This window comes from Dryobates pubescens, chromosome 11 (genome assembly GCF_014839835.1).
Source record: "Dryobates pubescens isolate bDryPub1 chromosome 11, bDryPub1.pri, whole genome shotgun sequence".
NCBI classification, from domain to species: Eukaryota; Metazoa; Chordata; class Aves; order Piciformes; family Picidae; genus Dryobates; species Dryobates pubescens.
Genome location: NC_071622.1, coordinates 12,557,251 through 12,573,779, shown reverse-complemented (window position 1 = coordinate 12,573,779; position 16,529 = coordinate 12,557,251). Strand labels below are relative to the sequence as shown.

The 16,529-nt window shown below is 50.9% G+C and overlaps 1 protein-coding gene across 1 annotated transcript in view; it reads right to left on the bottom strand.

Annotated features, from left to right (window-relative positions):
* Positions 1–16,529, bottom strand: part of TNR (tenascin R) — an 89,372-nt gene that overhangs the window by 67,567 nt on the left and 5,276 nt on the right. The gene's annotated exons all lie outside the window — the stretch shown is intronic.

The following is a 16,529-nucleotide window of genomic DNA, read 5'->3' as shown; positions in this document are numbered from 1 at the left end:
ATGTGGTTAGGAGCAAGCATGCTGCAAACCAACGAGCTGAGAAGGGAGCACCTTGGGGAGTCTTTAAATGCAGCTTAATTACATTAGCTATACACCAGCCGAGGGGATAATTCACCATCTCCAGACAGACGCTTTACTCCTTGCAACAAGAGAAAAACAAAAGCGAGCACAGCCCCATGAAGGCACCACCACTGCTGGGGGATTTGCTGGTCCCCGAGCATCTCTGAGGGGTCACAAACCCCTGCTGATAGTCCTGATGGTTCCTCACAAAGCAGCAGCCCCAGGGGCTTGGCTGGGAAACAGGTTTCTACCTGTGCTTAGCCTAGGAGTACCTATGGACCTGGAGGAGTAAATGAATGTGTTTGTTCATTTGCTCTCCAGGCATTAGGTTTGCTCCCTGCTTCTCTGGGGAGGATGTTTTTTGAGGTGGCATAGATGGGAAGTTTGGCTGCTGGAACATTCAGCTGTTTTCTGGTTAAAAGTTCAGGCTTTGTGCAGCTGCCACCATCTCCTAGACTAATTTTGCCTCCAACTGATCACCAACCCTCCAGAGCGAAACTGAGCCCCTCATGGGAACTAGATCCTGCTCACAGAATCATAGAATTGTTTCTGGTGGAGATGACCTCTGAGTTCATGAAGTCCAAAAGTCAACCTGGCCATTAAACAATGGTCATTAAACTATGTCCCCAAGTGCCATGTCCACACATTTCTTGAACACCTCCAGGGATGGTGACTCCACCACCAGCCTGTTCCAATGCCTGACCACTCCTTCAGTAAAGAAACTGTTCCTAATATCCAACCCAAACACAGTTTCAGGCCACAATTTCAGATGCTGCACTGGGAGCAGTGTTACATCCCAGGGACTGCCAGGATCCATCACATCCCTGTTGGGGCATCTCTCTGGCACCATATCTCCAAAAACCCCACTTTTCCCTCTTGATGGGGGCTGGGATCTGCTAAAGCTTTCCACACCTCTCCCTGCCGGGGCTGCTCAGGGAGCTGGAGCCCAGATGGTCTGGACAGATTATGGCAGCCTCCAGGGCTATCCATCCTGGGCACTTTGGCAGGCCTGAATCCCCTCCAAATGACAAAATAAATAAAATCTCTCAGCATTAAATGCTGGGAAGCCCAGGAAAAAGCTGAGTACACAATGAAGATAAATATATGGTTAAATAACCTCTCTAACAGTATTTCTCTAAAATGCCTCCCTAAATAACTCCAAGCAAAAGGCTCACTCTGTCCTGATTACCCTCAGTTGGGGGAAGACAGTCTGCATCAAATCAGTACCATCAGCTGATTAAAAATGAATTAAACCCAACAGCAAACAATTCCCAGAACATCCTCTCTCCTTTCCAGTTCTGGGCCTGCATAAATATAACAACAAACCATCTAACACCCAAGAGCAAAGACAGCCCAAAGTCACCACGGGATGAGGATGAAAGAGGTGAGGAGGACCTGGGATGGAGTGTGAGAGTTAGATGGGATGGGGTGGAAGAACTTGGCCACAGTTGTCCCATGGAGTGGTGGCAGGAGCAGATGTAAAAGGGATGAAGGGAATACTGATAAATTAAAATCACAGAATGCCAGGTTGGAAAGGAAGCCAAGGAGCCAACCTTTCTAGGTAACAATAGAATTGAAATGAGATGGACCAGCACCTGTTAAGTTTTAAACTCTCCAATGTAGGAGAATCTACTACTTCCCTGGGGAGATGATTCCAGTCTCTAATTGTTCTCATTGGGAAACATTTTGTTCTGGATTCCAATCAGAGTCTCCCCAGCAGTAACTTGTGCCCATTGCCCCTCGTCTTTTCTGTGGGACTCCTTGTAAAAAGGGAGTCTTCATCCTCCTGGTAGCCATGAGGAGAGGCTGAGGGAGCTGGGATTGTTTAGCCTAGAGAAGAGGAGGCTCAGGGGAGACCTCATTGCTGTCTACAACTACCTGAAGGGTGGTTGTAGCCAGGAGGGAGTTGGTCTCTTCTCCCAGGCAACCAGCACCAGAACAAGAGGACACAGTCTCAAGCTGTGCCAGGGGAGGTTTAGACTCGAGGTGAAGAGAAAGTTCTTCACTGAGTGAGTTGTTTGTCATTGGAATGTGCTGCCCAGGGAGGTGGTGGAGTCACCATCCTTGGAGGTGTTCAAGAGGGGATTGGACGTGGCACTTGGTGCCATGGTTTAGTCATGAGGTCTGTGGTGACAGGTTGGGCTTGATGATCTTTGAGGTCTCTTCCAACCTTGGTGATTCTGTGATTCTGTGATCCTTTGTGTGCTGGTCCATGGTAATAAGGCCTAACCCTTCTCTTCTCAAGGCTGAACAAACCCAGTTCTCTCAGCCTTTCCTGATATGACAGGTCTGCCAGTCCTCAGATGAGCTACCCAGCCCTTCACCTCTTGAACAGTCCCCTTTCTTGAAAGGCTGGGATCAGCTAAAGTGACTTTTTAATCTCTCTCTCACAATTTTGTTCTATTTTTAGGATGCCCAGCACACCCTTGTGGTCAACGTGTCCAAAGGAAAGTGCAAAGTCACAAAGTTCAAGTGTCAGACAGATAAATTCCTCCCAAAAGAAACACTGCATTGAAAGCCAAAGGGAGATACTTTCTCTCCCTTAGCAAAAGCCCATCCCAGCATGTTTCCAGAGAAAACATCCCCAGCAGCATTACTGGTGAGCACCAAGGAGAAGGAAACGGTGGAAAAAACCTGTGAGTTTGGTACCCTGCTCAGGTATCCTTCCCCATCAGACCAAGCTCCTTTGAGTAATGGAAAAGCCTCTGATATCCCTGTTCCTGGTACCTATTTTTCAGCTTGTTTCCATTCTCTCCATTATTCTCTCAATAACTACATAGCAATTGTTTGGTCCTATCAGGAGCCACAAGTCAAGGTCCTCCCCATCCTGAGGCTGAACAAAAGGAAGCCTACACTAGACCAATGAAGGAGAAAAGTGCCAAAATAGTTGGGGTAGGGGGGCACATCCTCCACCAAAGCTATGCTGGTGATACTGCTGTGATGTCCCCATGGTCCCCCAGTGAGACAAACAAGAGTTTTAGATGGTGGGGTAGAATCATTAAGGTTGGAAAAGACCTCTAAGACCTCATTTCCAACCAGCAACCCAGGTTGCCAATGCTTCTTGGACACAAACCCACCCTGTCTCAAAGGAGAGTCTAATTACCAGCTCTAATTACAAAGAAAAGTAAATCACCCAGATTATTTTCCTTTATTTTGGCCTTTGCTGAGTGTCTTTGATAGAATAAAGAAGCAGCATTGACAACTGAAGGATCCTGATGCTTTAACGACAGCCTATTCTGAGACACCAGAACTGCAACTCAGCACTTCTAGAAGTTGTAAAAACTCTTGTAAAAGCTACTCACTGTCCAAGAAGTTGTAAACACTTGTCTCCAAGTATAAGGGGAGCATGACTCCTGGAGGGGTGTGCTGAGGTGTGAGCATCCCTGCCACCCAGGAAAAGATCATAAGCTGCTCAGCATCCAACTCTGTGGGATGGGCAGGGATGGTGGTGGGGGAGAGCTCAGCGTCAGCAGGGTGGGTTTGTTTCTCCACCTCAGCTCATTTCAGCCATGCCAGAAAAAGAACATTTAATTCTCTTACAGGGTGGCTTGTTCCTCTAGGAGATGCAGAGTTGTCAAAAATGCCTACATGTATAGGGAAGAATTTCTGCTTTTTTCCTCTGTCCCTCGCCAGTTTCCCAGCACCAGGACAGCCCTGCATCATCCTCACCCTTAAAGCCAGCAGAACTCCACCATGAGTGCTCACAGGAGCAGCGTGCATGCTATGCATGTCTGCAGATGTATTTTGGAGCATCCTTTCAGGGGGCAAGGTGATGTGATTAATCATGCAGTCTTGTCGAGGGCTCATGCAAGGTGGAGGGGAGGCAGCGTGGTGCTGAGTGCCAGTGCCTGGCTGCCGCCAGGAATAAGAGCTGAGGTGCCACTCGCTTTGTTTCAAAAAGCTCTTTTGATTCGGGCCATAAAATTAATGTCTGAGCAGAGAGCTGGGGAAATGGGAAGCTGTATAAAGCCACTTGGCACTTGGCAGGGAACTGAGATGAGCTGCGTTTGGGAGATGCTGGGTTTTGATTGTATTTCTTCCCCCTCTGGCGATGCCAAGCGCCCTGGCACAGTGGGTACCACATCCCCATCCCTCCTCCCTGCAGTCCCAACTCTTCCTAACCTCCAGCTCCCCACTGCTGATCTCATCTCGCTGCATATTTATCCACCTTGCTTTTCTTCATTTCCCCATCACTTTTATGTTTATCTAACCCTCCAGCAACTCTCTGCTTTGTTCAGTGTCTCTTCTTCCCAGCCTCTACTTTGTGCTCCTGATTAGAGCTTCACCTATTTGTATTCTTAACCTTTGCCTCTCTTTCCTCTGTTTCTTTAATCCAGGCATCAATCTTGTTTATGGCTTCCACCATGCTGCTTATCTCAGCTGCATTACTGGTGAGCTAATATAGCCCCATCTCTGTGACCTCTCTCCTAAACCATCAGCTCTAGCTCCTCCGGGCAGAAATGTGTGGTGGGAAAAGACCCTTTGGCACAGAAGCACAAACTGCAGAAGCTCAGCATCCCACCCAGGGGATGCTTCTCCTCCCCAACACAGTTTTTGCCTCATTTTGGAGGTTAGGCTATGACTGGAGAGGCTTAGCCCTGCACACAAGCATCAAGAAACCTGCAGCTGTTGTACATGCAGCAGAGTACCAAACATCCTGCATCTCTTTGCCTTGGGGTGCTCAGGACCTGACCACACCACAGAGGACAGTGGGTTTGGGGAAAAAGCCCACACTTCAGTGTGGCTGCTAGACTGGTAGCTGGGGCAGCTTTCCCAGGGCTCTTGGCAGCTGGAATTCAAGCCTGGAGGATCATCAGCAGAACATCATCAATTAATCGCCCCATTCCTACACCCCACTGGCTGCTCCTGCACCACAGTCCCAGGCCTCAACATCCCTATTTCCACCCCACAAAGCTGCTTTGTGAGGTCCACCGTGGCTCTGCCTGTAATTTTCCCGCCTCCTCTCCCTCCCTGGACGGTGGGAATTTTCCTCTTGCTGATTCATGCCTCCGTCATGTCATTTTTTTTTAGCACTGATGCTGACTGCATTCACCCCAGGGAGAAGCTCAAACCCCACGCAGCTGCTTTAGGGACTGGCCCTCAGCCAGCCATGTGCTACCAGTGCAGCCAGCAATCTGCACCTGTGCTGAGCAAACCCAAACCTCTCCCAGCACTGGGATAAAATAAGGGTTCATTTTTTCCCCTGCTGCCATGTCCTAAATCATAGAATGGTGTGGGTTGGAAGGGACCTCTGGAGACAGTCAAGTCCAACAACCCTGAAAAGTAGGACCTGCTAGAACAGGTCACACAGGAATGCATCCAGATAGCTCTTGGAAGTCTCCAGAGGAGACTCCACAATCTCTATGGGCAGCCTGTTCCAGGGCTCTGTCACCCTCACAGTAAAGAAGTTATTTTTCTCATGTTGAGGAGGAACTTGCTAGGTTCCAGATTGTATCCACTGCCCCTTGCCTATCACAGGACACCACTGAAAAGAGACTGTCCCCTCCTTCTTGATACCCACCCTTCAGATATTTATAAACATTAATAATATCTCTCAGCCCTCTCCAATATAAACAGCCCCAGGACTCTCAGTCATTCTTCATAAGAGAATGTTCCAGTCCCTGAATTATCCTTATGGCCCCAATCAACTCTGTGCTCCCAGCTGAGATCCCATGCTGGGAGCAGCATACCTCAAACTGAAGAAACCCCCACCTTTTTAGTACAAAAAAGTCTCAAGAAGGATCCTACTCAAGCTGCCACCATCCCAAATCCCATTCATTTCAGCATCCCTGACAACCCCCCCTTGCCTAGCAGTACTCCTGCCTCCCACCAGCAAGGTATAACAGGACCAGACACAAGATTTTGATGCCCAGGAGGCAATTCCCACCTGGCAAAGGGATCCAGTGGTCCTTGCAATTGGCTCAGCTGAGGCAGGGTTTCTGCAGACATCCAAGGAGTGGCTCCTCAAATCCCATTAGCATAGAGGAATGACTGCCGGGATACTTGGTTCCCTGCAGGGTGGGGATGAAGGAGCAGCCCATGAGAAGAAAGAACAGGATGTGGTCCATCCCTGCTTTTCCCTGGGATGGTGGCACATCCCTACAGCCACAGCCCCTCAGTGCCTGTGCCTCAGTTTCCCCAAGGAAAGGGAATAAATAAAATAAGGAATTCCCTGATTAGAGGGAAAAAAAGCAAGTTTGGGACTTCACCTTCCTATTTGCTCCAGCATCCAGAAGGACTCATGCAGCTGCCCTGCATAAACCCTGCTCCTGGCATGTGCCTTGTGCTGCCCTACAAGCAGGGAGTCCTCCTGGAGTGGAACGGGTTTGGAAGGTCTCAGCCCCACTGGTGTGCTCCCCACATTGCTCTCCTTGCTGGCAAAGGCTGCCTGTACCCTGCCCTGGATGGGAAAACCCTAGCAACCTGCCTGGGCGCCCCCATGGTCCCTGTGGCTATCCCAGGGGACATCTCCCCTTTCCCTCATCATCCTGGTGAGTCCAGAGGATAATGAGTGAGCAACGAGCCCCACAGTCACAAAGTCAGGGTGGCTTTAGCTCCAGCTGCTCTGCTGTGGTGCAAATTACAGGGAAATGGGAATTTTGATATTCAGCTGCATCACTGTCATTAGGGATAATCAAGAGATGCCCCTAACTGGGACAAGGCTGTGGGGTGCAGGGAGGCAGGCTGGGGAATGAGTATCTAGTAATTACTGAGTAATTACAAAGTAATGAGGAGTGATTAGCGCTGCTGGGCTGTGATGGAGCGGGATGGCACTTGTAGCCATGGGCTTGGGACACCAGCAGCCAGCCTGGGGACTGACCGCAGCACAGGGGGGATGTGGGCAGCTGCCAGGCTACCTCCACTCCACAGAATATGATAAAATGCATTTCCTCATGTGAGCAGGAGCTTTTCACTGGGATCAGCTCATGCTGGAGGCCAGGAGCTGGAGCTAGGATCAAAGAATGGTTTGAGTTAGAAGGAACCTTAACGATCCCAGAGTTTGACCTCTCCTGCCATGGACAGTGGACACCTTCCACTGGACCAGGTTGCTCAAAGCCCCATCCAGCCTGATCTTAAACATTTCCAGGGATGATATCTGGCTCTGGGCTGATACCTGGGTATGTCCCAGGGCACACACAGAAGGTTTGGGTTTGTGGAGGTTTTTTTTCCCTTCTTTGCATTAAAACATTTGTTTCCAAGTGACCATAGCAAAAGAAGGGAAGAGAAGGGACACAGCTCCCTGGAGATGATGGCTGGGGAAGGGCTGGCAGCATCTACAAGTGTCATGAGTTTGCATCACCTCTGCCAGGCTGAGCCCAGGGCTGGTGCAGATGCAGCTCACAGGGAGGGCAAAGAGCCAAAAGCTTTGCACTCTGCAGAGCCTTGGAGGTGATGCAGCAGTCCAGGAAGCTCCCATGCTAAGGACAACCCAGCCATTGGGATGTCCTACATAGCCATGACCCACCAAGCCCTAGGGATCCCTGCAACTTGCGAGTGGAGCCTGAGCCAGCAATTAACTGCATTAGTGTCTCCCATCTCATTTGGAGTGAATGTTTTTGTCAAGGTCAAGCAGTGGGGAAGGTCTTTCAGTAGCTGTCTGCAGGATTTGGGAGGAAATCTCCCCCCCCAAAAGCTGACTTTTCATTCCAGTTTAATTTTCATCCTGTTGAGGGTGGCTGTTCCTCCCTCCTGAGCCTGCTCTGGTTTGCCATCCTCAGATGCAGGAATTATTCCTGGATGGCTGTCAGGGTCTGGGCACAGCCACGTCAGCAGCTTAGTGGGATCTGAGGGAGGATTAGACACCAAAGGGGATAACAAGAGAGGATCACAGCTTAGAGAGGATAAGAGGCCCCTGTGCATCAGGGCACGAGGCAAATACTAATTGCCCGGGGTCAGGGTGGCACTTTCCCTCTAGGAGGGTGACTTGTGGCCATGGGTGGGATGCTGCTGTGCACTGTGGGTGCACCAGCAAACTGCTGTGGCCACAGCCTGCAGCCAGCGCTGTTCCCTAGAAGCTAAGGTGAGATTTTGAAAGGCTGAGAGACCTGAGGCTGTTTAGTCTGGAAAAGAGAAGGCTGAGAGGAGATATTATTCATGCTTATAACTATCTGAAGGGTGGTGTCAAGAAGAAGGGGGCAGTCTCTTTTCAGTGGTGTCCTGTGATAGATACAATGGATACAAACTGGACCACAGGAAGTTCCACCTCAACATGAGGAAAAACTTCTTTACTGTAAGGGTGATGGAGCACTGGAGCAGACTGCCCAGAGAGGTTTTGGAGTCTCCTTCTCTGGAGACTTTCAAGACCCATCTGGATGTGTCCCTGTGTGACCATCTCTAGGTGATCTTGCTTTGGCAGGGGGGTTGGACTTGACTATCTCCAGAGGTCCCTTCCAACTCCTACCATTCTATGATTCTATGATTTTTTCCCCCCCAGTTCAGGTAGAGAGGAGTGGAGGTTCCTGTGTATAAAGTACTCCAAAGTGAAAATGAGTTTACAGGGAGCATCTCCAGCTTGTCATCAGTTAATAGATTGATTTATACCCCAAAGAATTAGATCTGTTCTAATTCCCTTGGTGTCCTGTTTAATATGCCTCTGAGTGATGGCATTGACTGGGTAAATGATGAATACTGCTGGTTTCTGCAGCAGGGTGTTGCCCAAACACACTCATTCTAGGAGGAAGGGAGCCCACACTGGAGTGGATCCCAGCAGCCTTCTCCACACCAGATCTGCAGGTCCCACACATCATCCCCAGCAGGAGCAGGCAGCCTAGGTACGGGCAGAGGGATGTGTCTCAGCATCCTCTGCCTCCAGGAGCCAATTTGGGATCCTGATCCCTGTCACCCATGAAGGCCTGTCCCACTGGTTGGGTGGGGTGGCCCACACACCACAGCGAAACAAGAGGTCTGTCTGCACTCCTGGGGAGGGAAATAAATGTCACCACTGCCAACCTGCTGTGATTGGTGGCCTCATGTCAAGTGGTAGCTTATTAAAAACACCATCAGTAGCCAGGATCTGCAGGCCATATCACAGAATGTTAGAGGCTGGAAGGGACCTCCAGAAATCATCGAATCCAACCCCCCTGCTAAAAGCACAATCACCCAGGGGAGTCTACACTGGAATGCATCCAGCCAGGTTTTGAAAGTCTCCAGAAACTAAGGCAGGGGAGAGATGTCCCTGCTGACACCACCTAGGCACTGGTGCTGTGAGTTGGATCCTCCTAAGGGTGGTGGCACTTGGGGATCCACATGGAGCTAGATGGCTTCAACTCAGCATTGTGTGGGTGAAGACTGTGCTGAGAGCAAGTCCTCCACTCATCCTCTGCTCTGTAGCGTGGTTCCTGACTATACATGCTGGTGGCATCACCACTCTGACTCAAACCCTGCTGAATTTGGAAAAAGAGCATTTCTCTGGTGCTGGGGACATGTGAGGACCATCAGCCATAGGCTGCTTAACAGGCTACTCCATGCCCCCCATACCCAGCCAGGCTGTTCATGACCTGGGCACAAGGGAGCCTGCCAGCAGGACGCTTACGTGCAGGCTGCAGCGATGGCACACACGTCCCCACCTCCAGCTGTATGGAAAATCCAGATAATGCCTTATTCTTCTCTGTGGTATGATCAGCTCCAGCTCTGCTCTGCTCTGCTCCACCCAGCCCAGGGCAGGGGAAAAGAGGTTCACTCCCAGCTGAATCAAACAGTCATAGAATCATTAAGGTTGGAAAAGATCGCTAAGGTCATCGAGTCCAACAGCACCATTCCCACTAAATCACGTCCTGAAGTGCCATGTCCAGATGTTTTTTGAGCACCTCCAGGGATGGTGACTCTGCTGCCTCCTTAGGCAGACTGTTCCAATGCCTGACCACCCCTTCAGTAAAGACATTTTCTCTACTATCCAAACTAAATCTCCCCTGGCACAACTTGAGGCTATTTCCTCTTGTTCTGTCACTTGTCACTTGGGAGAACAGACTGACCCCCGCCAGGCTATACCCTCCTTTCAGGGACTTGTGGAGAGCTGAAGGGAGGCACATACCTTCACCAGTTCCCAAGTTATGCTCACCATGGTGCTCATCTTGCTGCTCAGCAAGTGCTCAGCTCCTTGGTGGTGCTCCAAATCCAATTTCCCCAGCTGGATCTTGCTCTGCCATCAGCTTCACAGGATCCCATGTGAGGATTTCTCCTCCCGTTATGCTGGACCCAAATGGGATGTGCAAGGGCAGGAGTGAAAGACTGCATAGCTCCTTCCTGGGAGCCAAGATTATGGAGTGAGGCCAAAACACAGCTGAGTGAGAGATCACCTGGGACTTCATGGGTATTTTTAAGACCAGACGTAAAACCCAAGCCCTGGCGATTTACAGTCATTAAATGTCCCCAGGTTCATTCTGCAAAGGGTAGGCACATTAACCCACTGGCCCTGCCGCCCTCCACTAACCACATCTTCATCATACAAATTCCCTTGGCATTTGAAACTGCTCTTTTTCCCCCAAACCCACTGCCTGCTCTTTCTTCCCACTGTAACATTTCAAGGCTGGCCGTTTCCTCCTTGTCTTTCCCAAGCATCTTAGAGCGTCGAGCATAAGCATGACTCCATCACAAAGAGATTAATTTTTGCTCCTGAAACTGCAAGGAAGGGAGGTGGGCAGAGCATCACCCCTGCCAAGGCTCACCACTGCCTGATCTTCCTTTGCCACCTCTCCTGCCAGCTCCCATTTCCATGGAAACCTGCCCTCCTCCTGCCTGCACTCCTGTTAATTTAAGGAAACCAGTTGCTTTCTGCTCCCAGAGGAGCTGCTTGGACTGGCTGGAGACATCCCACTGGGGCAGGTAGCGATGTCCCACTTCTCACTGATACCCAGGAGCCCCTGCCTGACACTAAGAGGGGCTCAGGGTGGGTATGTGTCCCTAGTTCTGCCTTCTGGAGCCTTGAGCAGGGAAGGGTGGGATTCTTACTTAAGTCTGCCCCTTTCATCTCCTCTCCCCACTCCTGGTCCTCTCCCTGCCTGTCCCTTCTCTGCCAACCCTCCTTATCTCTCATCCCCCTGTCCCTCTCACCAGCTTTGTTTACATCAGTAAAACACTTGTCCAGGTCAAACACAGTTTCCTGATAAACACATTTCCATTGATTGTTGGGAAGAAAATCCTCAAGAACAGCAGATTCTTTGCTCTAAGGATCAATAGCACCTCACGATCACTCTTATCCCTCCCCCCCAGCCCTCCAGAGAAGCGGAGAATGTGTTTTGGAGACCTTCTCAGGTTTAAGGCAGGAGGGATCCCCTCTTGCAGGTATGGGATGTAAGACACGGCACCCAAAGCAGATAAATGATATCATGCACCTATAAATACACCTGGGAGACAGAGCTGAGCTGACCCCTTCCTTGCTGCACAGCAGGTCCTGCACCACCTCCAGCTGCTTCCCCAGGCAAGTTCCCCAGTGCACTTGTGCCCATATCCATGTGTTCAACCCACTGAATCCCATTCCTCTTTCTGGGCCTGCCCACACATCCTCATTTCCTGCTGGAAATCAGGGATGCTTTGGCACTGCCAGAGCTCCTTCACCCGGCCCCATGGATGGGAACAGCAGGTGATGTGCTGCTGTGCAGCACCCTGCAATGGCTGGAGTCCCACAGGCTGCCAATGCACTTGCAATGGAGAAGCCCCTGTGTTGCTCCAGCGAGTGATTTAGCCATAAAGCTGCAATCAATACAGAGAAATTTGAAGAGATTAAGGCTTATGCTTCTGCTGCCAAAGAGCTGCTGCTCCCCATTGGGGTATCCCCTCCCACATTGCATCTGCTGCTGTGGAACCTTGTGGATGAGTCATGTGGCTGGGTACCCGTTGAAACCCCACCAGGTATCAGTAGGGTTCACTCCAAAGGGCTTCTTGAGACTAAAAATGCTGAATGACACAAAATCCACTGTGCAGAATGATGCTTCACCCACCCATCCCGTCAGTGGGTCACCTCCTCTACGGCACAACACGCACAGAGCAACGCCAGGAAGCCTCTCTGCCCAGCGAGCCTCACCCTTTGGTGTGAGGAGGAAACAAATTCAATTATAATCATACATAATTAATGATAATTAGTAAATACATAAAAATGATAATTAAAAATTTAGGCTGGGAAGCAACCAGCCCAAAGTGCTCCGTATGGCCCCCATAAACTGCTAGAGCTTTGCCCCGAGGGAGCCAGCCAAGTGCTGCATGGTGGAGCAGAAGGAGCTGTAATGAATTCAAAGTTCTGCTGGGCTTTAATAAAGTCCTTCTGCAGAGGCTATTAAGGGAAATAAGATGAGAAGTGAAAGTTTGTTATGGATCAGAAACGGCCTAGAAGACTGAGAAAAAGATAAAAGAGCTGAGCAGTGAGTGATGAAGGCGTCTCGTGGAGTGGTGAATCTAGGACATCCATGGGGCAGGTGCCCCAGTGAGGGGTGGAAAGAGGAATGGCTGGGCCATATAGGGGACTGCAGGAGGATGGGCAGTGCTCCTCCTCAGGAGCTGGTCTGGTTTTAAAGCAGAAACTGAACCTCATTCATCCCCAGTGTGGGTGTTCATTCAAAATGAAAGCTGCCTTTGATGATGAAGGTGCTGATGCCATCTCCCTCCTGACAGAATCCAGCCTGTGCATTAACAGTATAGCCCTTAACACACACACCCACACACACACCCAGAAGGCTGGGGTTACCCCTGCTTAGCCTTACTGATGCCACCAGACACCCTGCTGATGGTCAAAGCCTGTATACCCTGTGTACCACAGCTCCATCATGTACCACTGCTCCATCATGGATTTTCACTCAGCTCCTGCCCAGTTTTCAACCCTCAGTGATTTGTGGGGTGCTTTGCAGATTCCATGGGGACATCCCTGCTTCTCCTCAGGGCACAAGCTTCAGGTCTAACCCTTACTGAGAGAGTGAGAATGACCTTTCCTAAAGGCTAAACAACCCCCTGGAGCATCTGGGAATCTGGGGGGCTTCCATCCCACCAGGCCTCCTTAACACCACTCTCCTTCATGCCTCTGAGCCCCCCGGTGCGAGCATGGCAAAGCCCTGGCACCTCCCAAACCCTGCCCTGCTGGGATGGATTTTTTTAATTGGATTGTGACAAACATTTAATAGCTAATAGAGCTCACACCGGCACAGTTAATTAACAAGGTGACTAATCCAATTCACTTGTGGGAGTGCAGGAAAAGAGGGGTGGGAGGGAGGGAGTCTTGGCGGGTGGCAAGGGATGTGGGTTGTGCAATGGTGGGGAGGGTGCAGGAGATAGGGAAAAGGCAGCTCAGCCGCTATCACCCTTCATTTCATTTTGTGTGTGTGCACAAATTATGGAGATGGACTTCTCTCCCCCGTTTTCTCCTCGCCTTGCAAGTGCTGGAGATGGTGGGTAACTGCTGAGACGTCTCAGGTTCCCTTGGGTACCACGGGTGGAAATCTTGTGGCAGGGCAGGGCAGATGCTGGCAGCCTGCTTGGAGCTTGGTCATAGACATGCCCATAGGCAAAATCTTGCTTTTTGATTTTAAAACACGCCTCCCTTTCAGGCTGATTTTGCAGCTCTGGATAGGATGCCAAGACCTGGACACCCCAGAGCATCCCCTTCTCCTCACAGGACCCTGCTGTGGGGCCAGTCCCAGGCACGTCAGCTGGCAGAGCCAGCTGTGGCAACATCTGTATGCCACTCACTCCTAGTCCCCCCGGAGTTGATAAATAAAACAAGCGGAGTTATTTTGGCCCCGGGGACAGGGCTGTCTCCCGGAGCACAGAGCCGCTCTTTCTCTGTCCCTCTGTGGCGCCAGAGTTCATTGTTATTCCCCAGCGGAGAACAGGACGTGGATTGAGCTGAGGTCCCCATCTGCGGCGGGCAGCGGGAGAGAGACTCTCTTCATATGAGAGCCCAGCATCATCAATGGTGCTTTTAAAGGAAGCCTCAGGGGGAAACAAAAGGCCGGAGCAGGGAAGAGCGTGTGGGCGAAGCCGGAGAGGGATGGAGGGGACGGGAACAGAGACAGAGTAGAGAGGGGAGCAAAGGATGAGCTGGAGAGGAAGATGAGGGGGAGAATACAGAACTGAAGCAGCTCCATATAAACCGTGTTTCCTGCTGAAAACAGGGCAGCTGGAGGAGCTCGGGATGCAGTGCCATGAGTGCTGGGTACCAGGCATGCTGGTAGCATTGCCTGCCTGCAGCTCGGCCCTTGCACGCTGCCACCCGCCCAGCAGGGAAGTGTCCTGCACGTTAATCAGTGTCCTGCTGCAATTAGTCTTCATTAGGCAAGGCTAGCAACAGGAGATGCAACTTTCAAATCAAAGAATCACAGAATTGTTTTGGTTGGAAGAGACCTTTAAGATCACAGAGTCACATGGTTAACGTGGCACAAAACCATGTCCCTCAGCACCACATCTGCACAGCTTTGAAACCCCTCCAGGGATGAGGACTCCACCACTGCCCTGAGCAGCCTGTTCCAGGGACTGGCATCACTTTGGGGCGAGAAATTGTTCCTAATGTGCAACCCAAATGTCCCCTGGTGCAACCCGAGGCTGTTTCCTCTTGCCCTATTGCTTGTTCCTTTGAATAAGAGGCCAACCCGCACCTTGATCCAACCACTTGCTCAGAGAGTGAGAAGGTCTCCTCTGAAAGCGACAAGTGAATGGGTTGAAACTCAGAAGGACAAGAAAATCCACCCCAGAGGAAAAACAACCCATCTACTTCTGCCCAGGGATGGGCTGGGGCCAGCAGCACCCATGAACAGCACCAAAACCACTCACTGGGACCCCATCAGATGTCCCAGGGTGTACAGGGTGATGGGTGTACCCCAGCCAGACGTGAGGTGACAGCATTGAGTAATTAGTGAGGAATGACACGGAGGGCTCACCCCCCCTGTGGCTGGGAGTGAAGAATCCCCCCGGGGTGCTCCCTGCATCATTCTCCCTTGCAGGAAATAATTACTAAAGTTGAAATTATTTACTAAATGAGGCGGTTCTCGACATGCTCTCCGAGCTGGTTGCCCAGTTTGCTTTGGTGCTAGTGCTCCATAATAAATTAACTGTGTAATTAAAGATAAGTTTAATGCAAAGGGATTGGCTTTTAAGTCTCCCTGCATAAGCATCCCTTCCAAAGACACACTAGTGCTGAGCGAGGGGCAAGAAGAGGCTGAGCCTTGCACCGTGAGCACAAACAGGCAATGCCCTGATCCCCTGTGACAAACATCAGGTCCTGTCCCCCTGGGAAGCCCCTCGCTCCCCTCAAGGGACAACAACCGGATCGAACCAAATCAATCTGCGTTTTAATTACTAGCTGTGGGGGTGCCGAGCTGTCTGCGCTGCCAGCTCAGCCGCCTGCAGCTCAAACTGCCGCCGGGGGAGCTCCCTGCTTGTCCCTTCTGCTATTTAGCAGAGACCTGCTCCTGGCTGTGGCGCTTGGCAAGGCCAGGCTACAAATCCCTGTGGGGATTAGAGTGCTCATCCACCGCTCCCCCTTCCCCCCCCCCCCCCCCAAAAAAAAAAAAAAGCCCAAATAAAACAAGGAACATTTAAAAAGGCACTTTTGGAATCCACATTTTCAGTAGTTTCTGCTGACTAATGCAGTTTCAGCCAAAACAAAGGAAGCAGCTGGAGAGCTTCAGGGGGAAACGTTTCCCTGTTGGAGAAGATGCTCTAGGACTACAACGGTGGGACTTGAGCTTCAAGGGTGGGCACCATGAAGGGCTTCCTGCTTGCTCAGCCATCTTGCACCCACTGCCCTGCTCCAGCATGGTGCAGGCAGGGCTCAGGGGTCACCTCCCCTGCTAGTGTTGAGCTCGGAAAGCCAAAGCTCAGCCTCCCCATGACAGCTGCTGGTGGGAGCAGCCATCCCCACATGCCTGCCTGTGCCCACAGGCAGCCCAGTGTGGTCCAAATGCATTGGTATTGACTTGGCAATCAATTTTCAAATCCCAGGCAGCTGGCCCAAGGAAGAGTAATTACAGTGGCCAGCCATGTGCTCCAGCTAATGCAAATGGAGCAGTTTCCCCTTGGGATATTACTTTGCATTCCATGATGGAGGGCTCTAAGAGAGCAGTACTGGGCAGGCAGAGTGAAGGCTGTCTGCATAGAATTGTTTAGGTTGGGAGAGACTGTTAAGATCATCAAGTCAAATCGTTAACCCAGCACTGCCAGGGTACCGCTTGGCCATGTCCCTCAGCACCACACCTACACAGCTTTGAAGTCCATCCAGGGATGGCGACTTCACCTTGGGCAGCCTCTTTCAGGGCTTGACAACTCTTATGGGGCAGAAGTTATTCCTAATGTCCAAACTAAACCGCCCCTGGTGCAACTTCAGACTGTTTCCTCTTGTCCTATCGTGTCCTGTTTTCCTCTCTCCAAGGAAGATGTCTGCACTTTGGAGTGAGACACAGCCCCCACTGGAGTGGACACAGCACTCCACTCCCCAGGCATCTCTCCAGCACCATAGCTCCACATGATCCCAAGCGGGATCTTCTCCACAG